Raw genomic sequence first — 17183 nt, 5'->3', positions numbered from 1 at the left:
GGCCACGGCCCCCTCGTCCTCTGGCAAAAAAAGGTCCACCTCTGCCACGAGTAGCAAGCATAGCAGAAGTGGTATCAGGAACAGTCGATGCAGAGATCGGAATTCTGCTGAGCCTACTGTAAGCCTCATCAATAGGAGGAATCGAGGGACTAGTAAGCATTTGGTTCTTTGCGGATTCATAAACAGAGTCTAAACCAGAAAGAAAGACCCCTACCATAAGCATATCTCTGTATGCCTTTTGTTGTTCACACTTGCATGCGGGAAAGTAGCTATTCAGTCTCTCAAACATGGACTTGAGACTAGAATAATAAGTGTGAAGAGGTCTGCCATCTTGGCGCATCTGATGGATATCATGATGAAGCTGCATAATGCGCGTTTCATTTCTTGCCTGTGAATAAGTGGCAGCAAGGGAATCCCACATATCCTTTGCACTGTCCTTGTGCAAGACTTCATTTGCAATTTCTTGTGAGAGAGTACCAACAATCCATACCATAACCAATGAATTATCTTTAAACCAAGTAGTATATTTTCCTACCTTCTGTACGGGCTCGGGCTCCAATATGAGATGTTCCTTCTCATGGGCGATCAAAGTTCTTTTTACTTGCATGGCCCACATCTCGTAATTACCCCCATCCATTTTGGTGATAATGCTGGAAAATGGGGAACTCTTCATCTCTCCCGACGATACAAAGGAAGAGGTATTAGCGCCACTACTAATTTCAGACATCTTTCAACACAAAGGAGGAAACCGAGCCACGGAATAGGAAGTGCAGGCAAAAGAATACAATCACATATCGAAAGACAACATGCTGATCATGAAGCAATATGCAGTTAACGCAGGTAGCAATCCAGAAGTCCGATCGGCGAGAAGAGGCAACAGCAGAGCTGAACGAAGAGAGATACCAGAGACGACGGTGAGAAGAAAATCAGCGTGCAGAACCACGAGCAGAGCAGCGGCGGAACAGCGGCAGAGCAGCGTGCAGCGGAGGAGCAGCGTGCAGAGCAGCGGCGGAGCAGCATGCAGCGGAAAGACGCAGAGAGGAAAAATCAGCGTTGAGGCGGCGGCGAAGGCAGACGGGCGGCGGTGGCGCAGGCGGACGGGCGCAGGAGGACGGGCGGCGGCGGCGCAGGCGGACGGGCGCAGGCAGACGATGGGTAGGGCGACGAGGGGCAGCAGGGATGGATCAGGCGGCAATGGACAGGGCGGCAAAGGGCGGCGGCGGCGACTGACGCCGATGAGGTGGCGGCGGCGGCGGCGACTGACGCCGATGAGGCGGCGGCGGCGCCGCTCAGTCGGCAACAACTCGCTGAGGAGGAGACGGCTGGGGCTCTGATACCATGATAAAGTTAAGAGAACTAATCTTTGATTAACCTCGAAAGAATCCCTAACTCCTCTTTATATAGACTAGAGGAGAGGGATAAGTTACAAGAAAGTCATTAAAAGAAACATTATTACACAAGTGCCCTCTCAAGCCTAATACTGAGTATAAACACGTCTTAACAATAACAGGTGATGGAAAATCTCATCCTATTACACATATTGGAAATGCACATATTCCATTGTCATCCTCGTCTCTATCACTGTCTAATGTTGTTCTTGCTCCCAATATCAAAAAGAACATCATATCCATTTCTAAACTCATTGATGATACAAGCTCTTCTGTTGAATTCACACCTTCTTCTGTCTATGTCAAGGACCTCCAAACGAAGAAAATGTTCGCTAGAGGGGAGCGTCAAGGGAATATGTACGTCCTCAAGGAATGTCTACCCAAGGATTCATCCACTTTTGATATAGGATTGAAGACATTTTCTCTTTCTCATAATGCGTCATCAGTGCCAAGTTCTTGCCATTTTCAATCAAAAGTAAGGGGCCCTAACCAATTTTTGGAGTCTGATTTGTGGCATAGTCGGCTAGGACACTGTGGTCAACATTTCATTGAAAAACTTGTGACAGATAGTCTCATTCCAAGATCAAGTTTACCTCTTACTTCAAGTGTCAAAAAATGTTCAAGTTGTGGACTTTGTAAGAGTCATGTTTTACCTTTCCATAATATAAATCAAAGGGCTTCCAAACCTTTTGAAACTATTTTTTCTGATGTATGGGGGCCAGCCCCTATTGATTCCATGTCTGGGTCAAGATATTATGTCTTATTCATTGACTCTTACTCACGTTTCACCTGGATTTACTTCATGAAACACAAATCAGAAGTACCTCACATATTTCGAAACTTCTATGCCATGATTCAAACTAAATTTTCATCCAATGTGGTGCATTTTCAATGTGATGGAGGGGGAGAATATTCCTAGCTTGATTTTATTGAATTTCTACGTGAAAAAGGGATAACTAGACAAATTTCCTGCCCTTACACACCACAACAAAATGGTGTAGTTGAGCGGAAACATCGACATATAGTTGAAAGCGCCATGAGCATGATGCATGATACTAATGTGCCCATTTCCTTGTGGACTGAAGCCTTCCATACTGCTGTATACATAATAAATTGTTTGCCTATGACACTCTTGATGTCTAAATCGCCATATTTTACACTCTTAGGCAAACAACCTGATTACAAGAACTTGAAGGTTTTTGGTTGTGTATGCTATGTTCACGTTGATGCTGCCTTGAGGAACAAGTTTCAAGACAAAGCTATTCAATGTAGATTCGTTGGATATGCTGATGAATATAAAGGTTTTCGATGCTATGATCCAACAACTAAACGTATCAAAACTTCAAGAAATGTCATTTTTGATGAACATAGTTTTGATAATACAAATGAAATGCCTATGACCATTGAATCTTATGATCCCTGGACCAGTACACAGTTATTCAATGCAGATCCTGTTATAGAAAATGATGTGCCTCAAAGTGAAGATTCAGAGAGAGCAATACAACCGTCGGATATGGCTCAAAGTGAAAATCAAGAAGATCCAACACAGTCATTAAGTCATCACGAAAACAATAATGAACAGAGCAACGATGCACATCGGTATTCGGGTCTTATCTACAGTCGACGACTAAGGGACAGAGATGCTCACAGTGAAGAAGACAACATGCCCCACCTTAGAAGATCCCAACGCATTCGTCATCTCATTCACAGGTGGGTTAGCTATGATTCTTTATCACTTGATTTTCAGTTATTCATGGCAAAAGTTGGCAAGGAGGAAGAACCTACTTCATTTGATGAAGCATCAAAATCACATCATTGGAGAAAGGCTATGAAAGAAGAAATGGATGCCTTGCATGAATGTGGAACATGGGAGATCGTTCCGAGGCCACACGAAAAGAACGTAGTGGGCTCCAAATGGGTATACAAAATTAAATACAAACCTGACGGCAGCATAGAAAGACACAAAGCAAGGTTAGTAGCAAAAGGGTTTACACAACAATATGGAGAAGATTATGATGAGACATTCAGCCCTGTGATCAAAATGGGAACAATTCGCGTGATTATATCATTGGCAGTTGAATATGGATGGAGACTACATCAAATGGACGTGAAGAATGCTTTTCTTCATGGTGATTTAAGGGAGGAAGTATATATGGAACAACCTCCAGGATACACGAAAGGAGACTCTCATGCATGGGTTTGCAAACTAAGAAAATCTATTTATGGACTTAAACAGGCCTCACGTTCGTGGTTTGACAGTTTCTCTTGCAAGATTCAAGAATGTGGTTTTCGGAGATGTCCTCTAGATCACTCTCTTTTCATTTATCGAAAGGAAAACATATTTACTTTACTTCTTATATATGTTGATGATATTGTTATCACAGGCAATTCAGAAAAACACATAGAAGAAGCTAAAGTTTTGATGATGCAAAACTTCAAAATGAAAGAGCTTGGTGATTTACGATTCTTTCTTGGAGTGGAGATTGATAGGCACAATAATCGCCTCACATTGACACAACAGAAATACACGTTGGATTTGTTGAAAAAGTCAGGTATGTCTGATTGTAAGCCTGTTGGAACTCCTAGTGTTCTAAATCAAAGACTAAGTGCTCAAGATGGGGAGTTATATGAAGATCTTACGCAATATCGAAGTATTGTTGGGGCACTTCAATATCTTACATTTACTAGACCAGATATTATATATGCTGTGAATCAAGTATCCCAATTTATGCATGCACCTAGAGATACTCACATGGATGCTGTCAAAAGAATATTAAGATATCTTAAAGGGACAGCAGGAGATGGCTTAGTTTATGGTAAGAGTGAAAATATAACTACTGGACATCAACTTATGACATTCACAGATGCAGATTGGGCTGGAGATCCCGATCAAAGAAAGTCCATTTCTGGTTTTTGTATTTTCATTGGACGTAATCTTGTGTCTTGGAGTTGTCGAAAGCAAAAGGCAGTAGCAAGATCCAGCACTGAAGCTGAATACAGATGCATGGCTGCAGGTACTGCTGAAGTTACATGGGTTAGACATTTGCTAGAAGACATTGGAGAAAAGATTAAAACATCAATGTTAATGTGCGATAATCAAAGCGCTATTAACATTGCCTTTAATCCTGTACAACATGGTCGAACAAAGCACATTGAGATTGATCAACACTTTGTTAGACAAAAGGTGGAAGACAAGGAAATTCAGCCTATTTATGTTCGTACACATGAACAAGTTGCAGACTTATTTACAAAAGGATTAACAAAGGAACGATTCTGGTTTCTAAAAGGCAAGTTGTACATGGTGCAAAACCATGCACAACTTGAGGGAGGGTGTTAAAATATAAAGCCTTCACCAGCACGTTGAAGAGGAGTCTCTTAGGATTCCACCTCCTTGTAGAATGTGTTAAAATATTTAATGTCCTTGTAACATGTGAAGAGTCTCCTAGGATTCTATGTTATAGTTAATATCCTTGTTATATGGGAAGTCTCCTAGGATTCTATGTTGTAGTTAATATCCTTGAAATATGTGAAGTCTCTTAGGTTTCTATGATGTAATTAATGTCCTTGGAGCTTGTGAAATCTCTTAGGATTCTACGATTGGAGACTCTTAGAATTCTGAAAATGAGATTATAAATAGAGGCCGTGCAAACCATTTTGGCTACGGCTTCTTCTCCTCAGTTTCTTCTTGTTTTCATTCTCTCTCTCTCTCTCTCTCTCTCTCTCTCTATCTTCCTGCGTGAGTGCTGTTTTCGGGTTACAGATATTGGTGCTACATTTCTATCAGTTTGTACCTAAGTTTGAGTATTGGACCTGATTTCATACCAACTATAAGGACCTGCCACAAAACTGACCTGAATGCCAGGATGGTGGATCTCAACACCTCCCGTAGTCAACTTCTTATGAAATGAGATGCTTATTAGTATTTAGTATATGAGACATGAGCATATGGATCCCTGAAGATTTCTCAAAATTATCTTCAATGTAGGTATTCTCAAGTCCTTTTTTGCACATAGGGTGTTCCTATATATGAGGGGTCTTTTGTACAAGAACAAGTATATGTGGCCAGGTCTAACATTAAGGCTGAATATATAGTACATAAACTTCACAATCTCACTGTTAGACATTTTAGTAACAATTATATCTCAAGGCGAAATCCTGCAATGATAAATAGTGAAATGCCAGGCTATAGTTGTCTGGTCAAATGCCAGTCTTTCAACAATTTTCTGTGTATTACTTCTTCATAACAATTAACAATAGAGAGAGGATTGCATTCAATGTGTGGAGAGATAGAAGAAGAAATCAGTTACCAAATTTGATAGGATTGCATTCACAGTATGGGGAGTTAGAAGAAGAAACAACCAGTATCATAAAAGGTTTCACTGATGTAACAAGTTATAATATATACACAAACAAATATGAAACTCATAGATAAATATTAGTAGAACACAGAAAAACACTTTGAAATACATAATACACACAGAAAACACTTTGAAAAAACACAGCAAACACTTTGAACAGACCTTTGAAGGTGAAAAGTCAACTTCCATGGACTAGGCGTACTGGCGCCTAGTCCAGCCTTGGTGGGCCTAGGCACCAACACCAAACCCCTCACCTAAGTCCATGACTTAGGCGAGGGATGTCAGCTGTGGACTCATGCCTATTCCATGACTAAGTGTCGCCTATGCGACGCCTTAACTAAGTTCCAGAGTCATATACAACTTGAGGAGGAGTCTCATAATGGTATCAACCAGTGAGGAGTAAAGTTGGACCTGAAGTTGGAAAAATCACTTTTTTATTAATTGCGCATCTTATAATAAGTAATTGCTTCACAATGGCACACTTAATGTAGCTTCTCATAATGTTTATCTCTTAAGACATAGCGAATGTCCACTGTGGTGTAAAAGCTGCTTTTGCTATCTCACAAAAAGACACTTTTCTGAGAGTTTGGATTTTCCTCACTCCTTTCTTTACTTACAAAGTACAGCCGTCCTAATATTTTATGGTTAACCACATGCCAATAGTTGTTTGGCCCCAGTTGACATAGGAGGCATATTGATCCCACATGATTCACCTATCACCACCTCTTTGATAAATTGTCAAAAACAGAAACCTTTCTTCATTGTGCTTCTTGTTTTTTATATCAGCATTCTGTAAAATTCTTATCATGGTCTTTTTCCCCGTTAGTTTTGAATTGTGCATATTTTAAGTAACTGCTTTTGCTTTCAAGGCTTAAACCAGGTTTTGAGACTCTACTTGCAGATGTGAAAGCTGAGCTTGGTTGTAAGCTTGAAAACGTCAACTGGCTCCTGGGTTTCTTTGCAATTGCATCACAAATTCAAATTGCTAGGTCTAAGGTCTATTGTGAAGGAAAGGTAACATTGTGATCTTCTTGGACATGATTTTAGCTCATGTAGAAACTTGCTGTTAAGACTAAGGTTTCAATCTTCTGCTTTTGTTTATGTATATTTTTCACAAGTATGAATGCGATTAGAAAGCTTTTCAAGCAATGCATTTTCAATCATTTTTCTTTTGGATAGGGTTGAGTGGTAGTTAGTCCAGCTGAAATCATCCTGGGTTTTTGAGTCTGTGTGTATCTAAGCCTATTCTTTTTTGAGATATGCCAACATGTCTTCAATGGATTGGAGAATGTTAAAAGAGTCTTTAGAGAAAGATTAATTAAAACTTTATCTGATTCAAAAGAATCGAAGAGCTCATAATTCTCACAAAATGATGTACATCAAATATGAATATTCCAGTTTATTCTGCTCCCATAGTCTTCATTATATTGATTGGGTATTTTGTTGATCAAATATTTAGATTTGGTTTCTGTGGTCTATCTAAACAAAAAAAAAATATCTAAGATTTGGTGCTTCAATATTTATGCATATGAAAAAATGTGGCATACACATCTAAATTGCTTTAGTAGAAAGCATTATGGGCATTTATTTGTATTGTGATGAAAACCACATATCTAAACTAAAGCATTATGGTTCCATCTTCTATCTATTATATTGATATGACATATATACTTCTTTTTATATTTGCTAGCAGCTTGTATAGATTCTTTGGCTCTATCAAGTTCCTTAAACAAATACACCCATAGTAGCTCCTTCTCTATTGCTCAGTGAACATGTCTATCTCTCTTTTTTGTTTTCCAAAAATCATCATTTTGAACAGGACTAATCATTGCCTTAACATCTTTTACAAGTCTTCATTCATTTGAAGGCCTTACAAATATATGAGGTTTTCAATTTCTTGTGTTTTTATTGCAAAAAGACTTTTTTACTGGAAATAATATTATGAGATTTTCTGTCAGCAAAATGAATTTTTCTTAATAACATCACAATATTATCATGAGAAAATGTTGTATACGTTCGGAGTAATGTTGTAAAACATGTATTATAGCTTGTACTGATTCGGCTCAAATTAAGGTATGTTAAAGAAACATATTGTAAAAAATGTGAACTTTTAAAAAATACAAGGATTTCAAAATTGCAATATAACAAAATCAGAAAAATACTTAAAAGAAGTTAATGCTGGAAAAATTATACTAGCTAAAAATGAAATAATAATATGAGTATCAAGAAACGTTGAATTGCATAAAGCATTGTCACATATATCGTGTACTGGTATTGTACGGTGAAAAATTTCTCTGGTATAATACGTCAAAGATGTATATCTCAGGAATATCTTGGGAAAATCTCGATAAATTTTTAAAAAATTTAAAACATTTAATAAATCCTGAAAATTATAAAAAGCGAATAATATGCCTTGTTTTAACACTTTTTATTTTCTAGCTTTTTTTTAAAAGATGTGTTTTTTTTTCACATTTTATACGGCTGACTTATTTTTCTCGTATAATACGCATTGTTTTTTCTTTGAAGTGCGTGAAGAGCATAAGGTGCTATGTAATGTATAATTACATTGCAATATAAGGAGTGTAATCTACTTTCAAGGGCATGTCTTGTGTTGTCCCATACCGTGGTTAAAAAAAACACACATACACAAACACAAATACTCACACATATTTATATTATAACTACTGCATTTGTCATATTGATTTTAATATTGTTTTTTTTAATATATGTTACTAAGTAGATTCTGTTGATTCAATTTAGATATATGGAATTGATGCTGCATCTGGAGCTGCTATCACGGCATTAAATGTTTTGCAAGGGGATCACATTCTTGATCTTTGTGCTTCTCTAGGTAACTTGATTTTGTTATATGACGATTCCATTCTACTATTTTTATGTTTCTTCAAAGATTTGTTGCTCCCCATCAATTCTCCTTTTTCAATTTCTACAATTTACCTGATTTTCACAATATGTTACAAAGTGTAATAAGTGATACGAGTTGAGTGCAAAGTAAGGTTATAACAGAATGTAATATGTGGTAAAAAAAACATTTTTTTCTTTGAAAATTTTAAAAAAGATAAAAAATATAAAAATTCAGTAAAAAGTTACTTGTTGAAAAGTCATTTGCTAGAGTAAATGACATTAGATATGAGAAAAGAAGACACAGTAATTGAAAATATATGCTATGAGGACATGCAGATAATTAAACTAAGTTTAAAACTTGACAATCTAAAGAGTGCATCGGTCCATGTTATAAATAACCTAATGCCACAAAAAATTTGATTTTATTGCTTTTTCAATAATAATTTTTAATATATCTTAATTTTTTCATAGTTTGTTTCAACATTACATGTTTTGAATTTTATCATGTTTCAAATTTCAGATTTTTGTAGTTCTATTATTACTTTCAATTTTTAAATTATCTAAATTTTCCTGCCTGAGAAATAAATCACCAAAAGTTTTTGTTGTGACAATGGTTTAAACATCTTAATCATGTTAAAGTGCATAGCTGACAAAGAGGAACGTGATTATGAATTGTATTGCATATAAACCAAATGAAATTTAGCCCAAATAAGTTCTAGCAGAAAAGCTACAAATAATAAGTCTGTAGCAACTTCCAATACATGAGTACTTGATGTGATACATTATTCTTTCCTCATTATATAAAGTTTTAGTCTTTAAGGTCTTACTGTGTTATCCCATCAACTATTATGTAGTGCTCCTTACAAGTCTTGTAGAAGATAACAAAAGAAAGACACAAACTCATACTAGATCAATTGCTCAAAATATTGCCAGAAGTCATCAGTCGTGAGATAAAGATGGATCATCCTCATTGAAAATAGCTGGAAATTTGGCATGACGAGAGAAAGTTCATATATTATGCAAGATTTAATAAACTATTATAGTGTATAACAGCATCAAATCTTTTATGCAATTGTGAATTAGAACAACTAATAATTTGATGTACTTTATTTTCTTATAATTGTCTAGTGATTGATTTATTGCATTTTTATAGCAGTTACAGTTTAATCTATCGATGGCATCAAAGACTCGAAAGAGAGGCATGCCTGGCAATAACAAGGCTTTCTTAACCACACAAGTCCACGAACCATAAGAAGTATCAATACATGATAATTGATAAACAAAAATTGTTTGTCTAAAGTGATGCAGGAAGCTAATATCAGACCAATGTTATTCTGTGCTGCAGACTTCAAATGAAAACAAATGCACTGTAGGATACCTGGTATAGTTGTAACTTGTAAAAGTATATAGTTTTTTGTTCCTAAAAAAATTTTACTATGAAATGAACCTTAAAAAACCAAAGTGCATTGGCTTTTCTAAAATTGTTGGTTCTCTTTTAGACGAGTTAGAAGAGCTAATTACATCTAGCTATTTTTCATCAGCTTTGATCATACATTAATGGAAGGGTGAGAAATTTGCCATATTTTTCATTTTAAACATATTGTTATTTGTTGGTGTAAACATGGATCAAAGTGGAATACGGAATTGTGATGACATAGTGCATGGTGGATTCTAAAGGCCAAGGCAACTTGTCAATAAAAACTGTACTTTAAGTTCTTCAACGCACAACCAGTGTGCAAGCCCAAAGCTTAAGCAGTTATGACTTTCAAACCTGTTCAAGGTTCATCTACATGTGGAAGCTCTACTGGCACCATGAAAGATATATGCTAAAAGCCAAATTAACATATTGATGTCTAATTGTGGTTGACATTGAAGAGAAATGAAACTGGCAACTTTAAGGGAAACAAAATCAGCAGCAGTTCAATCACATGGAAAATAGAAGAGATGAGTTGCAAATTTGCTGATCTACCATAGTAACTAATGGTTGGTCATTATATTGTTTTAACTTTTAACATTTATATGTTTTCAAGCTTGCAATTACATTCTCTTACCTTTGTTTTGGTGAACTGTACTTTGAAGAAAGACCCACATGTAAGAATCTTCACAAAATCACGTCTCTCCGTCTGCAAATCAGATAGATTGAGAAAAGAGGATAGGAGAGAAGACAATGGAGGAAAGAGAGCAGTCGGCCAATGCAGCCCTGCGTTCCTTAATCTCTATTATAAAATTAACCTAATCAGGTTACAACAAAATGTACAAAAATATATGAACATTTACAAGAATGCCACCGCCTAGTATGTTTAGGTGTGTGGATATAAGAGAAGTGGATCAGGTCTGAACAGACCCGATCCCCCCATACGAACAAACTTAACACCACAAACTACTAAATAAGAAGAATTATGCTCACAAGTTATAATGCAAAATAAAGTAATAGTTGTTGTTCAGTAACAACGAGTACAAGCATGATTAGATTACTTCAATAGGGACACCAGTTGTAAGCATGAAAAATTATCAGTTAGTTAGAAAATCAAAGAAAGAATTATAGTACTAAAGTTTTTAACATCGAGAGAAAAATATGGTCTAATATATAGCAAAAGATAACATATAAACTGATTACCAGAGCAAATTAATGAATATGTGGAGTTATGACTCAAATGACAACACTATACTTTTTGTATCTTGCATTGACATTCATCCATTTAAATCTGCATAATTAAGCATGATTGAACCATTTTAGGCATGCTTTATAGTTTATACATTTTTTGCTTGTGCTCCAGGCCAGCATCTGATTGCCATATTTTCTCTATATCAGGTGCAAAATTATGCATGCTTGCTGAACTTCTTGGCAGCTCAGGTTCGCTAACTGGAGTGGACATTGCAAAAAGCTGTCTGGCTGCATGCAGGACAATGTTACAAAAATATGCATTGGGAGGTCGTTGTAGGCTTTTTGTAGCAGATGGAACAACGTTTTCCCTTTTGCCTTTGGGAACTTGCACAGAGAACCAACCAGTGATGGTAAAGGAGAAAAATTGTAGAACATGATAACTTGATACTTTTCTTTGCAGCAAGAGTTCAATACACATTCAACTAAAGATATCATGCAACATGTTAACTTACTATGTCTAGTAATCAGAAAATGGTGATTGTAGAGGAAAGAAAGATGTTTATCAGGAATGGTCATCTAGAATACCTTGGAGTGAAAGAAGAAAGTCTAAAGATACTAATAGAATCCAATTGAATGTGACTTCCAAAGCCAATACATGTGAATTGATCTTCTATGGAAAGCATTCTAGAGTAATTGGACTAAGAAAAGAGCAGCTGTTTCAAACTGGAAAAGAAGAGGCTAATGATGGTGGATATGACAAGGTATGCTATCTTCCATGGTCATCTGGAAATACCATGTCCTTTCAGTATCTGTTTTTGTATCCCTCTCCCTTCACTTAATTCACTTAAGATGCCTTTGTTATTAATAAAATCACCCCACCTTATGTAGAACAGATAAACAAGTTGCCATGTATGATTCTTTCTAAGCAAGTGCAGTTTCTCTTTGTAATGAACATGCATATTTTTGTATTCAAGATTTCCACTGGTTTGGCTGCATGTTTCCTATAAACTGATGAACTAAAAGCTTTAAAGATATCCCACTTTTGAGAGAACTTCCAAACAATAGAATTCCAGAATGACACCATGTGGAGTGTCAACTGTTGAGGAAACGTGCTACTTTGGCTTTTAAAAGTGTTAGTATTTTGGAGTTCTATATGAAGTAGCTTTCAGAATTTTTAAATGTTGTTGGACTCTTTATGTAAAGGGTTAAACTTAACCCTAATCATTATTTAGTCTAATGAAAAGGAGCAGCCGACTGATTGAGGACTGCTACCTATTCCCTCTTCTCTCCTCTCGTTCCTCTCTTCTCCCTCTTCTCTACCTCTCTACGCAACATGGTATCAGAGCGGAAGAACTAGGACCGTGCGATCTAGGGTTTCACACGGCTCCCCATCTTCTCTTTTTCTCATCCCCTCATTCACGACAAGGTTGGACGTCTAAAGTTGTTGCCTTCAAAGGATACGGTGGAATGTTTGGTGGAAAGGGGTTAATCACGTTTAACATGTAAAATGTGATTAACACCCTTATGTTGCTGTCAAAGTCGTAAGGTTGCTGAAAACTAAATCTGATGTCGTCGTTCAGATCTAGTTGTGGTGTATCAGATCTGATTCAGATTGCTGAAAAAAAATCAAATATGATGTCGTCGTTCAGATCTACAAGTTGCCGTGTACTAGATATTATTCAGTTGCTATGATAAAGAGGTTCAGATCAGAGAAACTCTGATCTGTTTGATTTAGTTCACGTTGATGTTTGGGGGCCGAGTCGGGTTCCAAGTCAGTTGTCGTCTCGTTATTATCTTTCCATTGTTGATGATTTTTCTCGTGTCACTTGGGTGTTCTTGATGAAAGATAGAACTGAAGCTCCTTGTATCTTGAAATCTTTCATATTGGAAATAAAAACTCAATTTAAGTCATGTGTCAATGTTGTTCGCACTGACAATGCTCTCGAGTTCAAATCCTCTCACTTACTTGAATTCTATAAATCTCATGATATTGTGCCACATTTTACCTGCCCTCACACATCTCAACAAAATGGTTTAGTTGAAAGAAAACATCGTCATTTGTTGGATGTAGCCCGCATAATCATGATTCATTCTCATATGCCTTCCAAATTTTGGGGAGATGTAATTTTGACCGCATGTTACCTAATAAATAGAATGCCATCATCTTTCATAGATGAAAAAATCTCAATACAAATTCTCTACCCAAATAGAGCTTTATTTTCTTTACCCTCACGAATATTTGGGTGCACATGCTTTGTACATAAACTTGGTCCCAATCGAAATAAGCTAGCTGCTCAAGCAACTAAATGTATGTTTGTGGGATACTCTAAAATCAAAAGGGGTATCAATGCCTAGATCCTATATCTAATCGAGTGTTTGTCAGTGCCGATGTAACCTTTCTCGAGTCGTCTCCATTCTTTCCTGTAAGTCCTTCATATACAAAATCTGAAATGCGTTCTTTTGTTCCTCTCCCAATTCCTTCAATTTTCACTTGAGTCTTTTCCTCTTTCATCATCACCCACCTGTTCCACTCCCTCCATTCCATGGTTTAAAGATCCTCCTCTCACGTGTTCAAGAAGGAATCCATTATCTAATGACCCTGCACCATCTTGCTCTCGGGAGGTAAGTAGATCTGAATTACATGACATGCTTGAGTGTTTCCTTGATGCTCTTGTTTCTGATGACTTACCTATTGCACTGCGTAAAGGGACTAGACAATGCAATATTCATCCTCTTTCTAAGTTTGTTAGTACAACTCATGTGGGAGATCATATGTGCAAATTTATTGATGTCTTGTCAGCTACATCCATTCATATTTCACATGCACAAGCTATGTTGGACTCTAAGTGGTACAAGGCTCTGAAGGAGGAGATGGATTCTCTAATATCGGATCTCGTTGAACCTCCTTCTGGGGCAGATATTGTTGGCTCGAAATGGGTTTTTACTATCAAGTACAACTCAGATGGTACTGTTGAGCACTACAAGGCACGCTTGGTAGTAAAAGGGTACACACAGACTTATGGTGTTGACTTCTTTGAAACTTTCTTTCCTATTACATGTTTGGGCACTATAAGACTCATTATATCTATTGCAGTTTATTATGGTTGGAACATGTACCAACTCGATGTTAAAAATGCCTTTCTGTATGGAGATTTAACTAAAGTGGTTTATATGCAGCAGCCACCCGGCTTTGAGAAACAAGAGTGTACCAATGTATGTTTGTTAAAGAAGGCTATATATGGTTTGAAACAGAGTCCTAGAGCATGGTTTTAGAAGTTGTGTGACGTTGTGTCTAAGTTTGAGTTTCAGAGATTGCCTTTAGATCATTCATTGTTCATAAAAAGGACTTCAAGAGGTATGGTTGTTATGGTGATATATGTGGATGATATTATTTTAACCAGTGACAATGAACAAGAAATACAAGACACAAAGAAGTATTTACAACAACATTTTGTTACTAAAGATCTTGGCTCTCCATGTTACTTCTTGGGAATAGAAGTGGCAAGAAGTAAAGAAGGTCTAGTTCTTTCTCAAAGGAAATATGTTCTTGATTGGCTACACAAAACGGGAATGATAGAAACTAAACCAACTTCTATTCCTATAAATTCTCGCACTAATTTATATGATGATGAATCTGAACCTATTAATAGCAAAACATATCGGTCTCTCATTGGAAAGCTATTATATGTAACGATTACTAGACCAGATATATCCTTTGATGTGGGAAAGCTAAGTCAATTTATGGATAAGCCAAGGAAAGCCCATTGAGATGCAGCTATGTTATTGCTGAAATTTCTAAAAGGTTCCCCTGGAAAGGGTCTATTATTTAGAAGAAGCACCTCACTTTAGATAGAAGCTTATTCTGATGTTGATTATGCATGCTCAATTGATGATAGAAAGTCCACTACAGGATTTTGCATCTTTGTTGGTGGTAACTTAGTCTCTTGGAGAAGTAAAAAGCAAGTTGTTGTAGCTTGATTGAGTGCAGAGTCAGAATATCGAGCCATGGCCCAAACAGCCACTGAAATCACGTGGGTGAGAGGCATGCTAGAAGGTCTTGGAATTCAGGAAGAATTGCCTATAAAAATGTAGTGTGCTAATAAAACATCTACTTATATAGCAAATAATCCAGTCTTCCATGAACGTAATAAACATATTAAGGTTGATTGTCATTACATTAGAGACTTTACATTAGAGACTTGGTTCAAACAGGAATTATTTCTACTGAGTGTGTTGCTTCAGAAGACCAACCTGCAGATATATTCACCAAAGCTCTTCCGATATCCAGTTTTATGAAGTGTTGTAGCAAGCTGAGCATGATTGACATCTATGCTCCAGCTTGAGGGGGAGTGTTGAGGAAACGTGCTACTTTGGCTTTTAAAAGTGTTATGTATTTTGGAGTTTTATATGAGGTAGCTTTCAGAATTTTTAAATTTTGTTGGACTCTTTATGTAAAGGGTTAAACTTAACCCTAATCATTATTTAGTCTAATGAAAAGGAGCAGCCGACTGATTGAGGACTGCTACCTATTCTCTCTTCTCCCCTCTCATTCCTCTCTTCTCCCTCTTCTCTACCTCTCTACGCAACATCAACCATACCCACAAATATTGTGATATTTTCGAAAATTTCACGATATTAACGGAAAAACAAAAGAAACGATAAAAACGGGGAAATATTGTGATATTTTGAAAAAAAATGTTAAAATAATTTTATAGCAATTTATGGTGATTTTTCACGATTTTTTCATTTATTTTTTAATTTCACTTTCTGTTTTTTTATTTTTTTTCAAATTTTGTTTCATTGTCTTATTTCCCCTTGTTTTAAGTATTTAACATGACCTCCTAAATGCAATACAATATTTATTAGTTTTTCATTTTTTGACTGACATTTTGATTTTTTTAATTTTTAAAAAAACTCAGAGATTGTCCTAAAATTTTCCTAAAAAAACAACTTTAATGATAAATACCTGAGAAAAAACTCGCCGATAAAAAACGAGAACGATACTTGTGGCTATGGTGTCAACATGGAAAAGTTCCAAGGCAACCATATAAAGAAGTACAGTGTTAAGCAAATAGACCTTCAGAACTTTTCTATCTAGATGTACTTCTCCAGTTAATGACTGTTCTCTAGTGACATAGACACACCTGTTTGGGAGCTTAGCCCGTGTGAATGCAATGCATATACCAGTGTTGCTTGGGTGTGTGAAAATTCACAAAAAGAACAGAATAAAGAGGCGAGAAGGAGAAAGTGGAGAAGTGAAGAGGAAGGAGAAGGAGAAAAATGAAGAAAAAGGGAACCCATCTGCAGCAGGAGGAGTAGTGGTTGCATGGTTCAACCATCAATGAAGGGAGACACAAAGAAAGGACACAAAGAAAAGATCCAGAAAGTGAATCATTTTACAGTTTATGAAAAGTTTCTGTATGTTTGTTGTGACACATTCATCAAGCCCGTTGCCAACTAAGTTGATTCAGTGGATCTCCGATTGATTTTTTGCTTTAATTGAATTTTTCATTATTTGTATTGAACCTTAAATTATGTGTTTCTGTTGCACGATGCAGGCCTGGATGACATCTTGACATCCCTATGGCCATCATATAAAAATTAGGATTTTGTTTGAAATCTACTTTCATAAGGTGGAAAAGATATGGGTGTCTGTATATTCATGGTGAACAGTTATGTTGTTGAATAATGCATGAAGGTCATGAACATTTACTTTAGGGGTGCAATAATGTTTTGAATCAATAATGTTTTGAATCGATGCCGTTAATTCTCTAGAGGGACAGCAATAGCTTCGCTACCTCTATTGGACTAGTATTTTGTGGTGTTTATGTAATTTAGTACTTGTCCTTCCATTTTTCTAGATAGCAGTAACATTGTACCTTTAGGCTAGCTATGAGTTGCCTTATCATGGTTGCTAAAATTTTAGGTGACTTGTTTTCTCTGTTCTTCAATCTCTATCCTTTATCAGCA

This window comes from Nymphaea colorata, chromosome 6 (genome assembly GCF_008831285.2).
Source record: "Nymphaea colorata isolate Beijing-Zhang1983 chromosome 6, ASM883128v2, whole genome shotgun sequence".
Taxonomy (NCBI): Eukaryota; Viridiplantae; Streptophyta; class Magnoliopsida; order Nymphaeales; family Nymphaeaceae; genus Nymphaea; species Nymphaea colorata.
Note: the sequence above shows the minus strand (reverse complement) of the source record.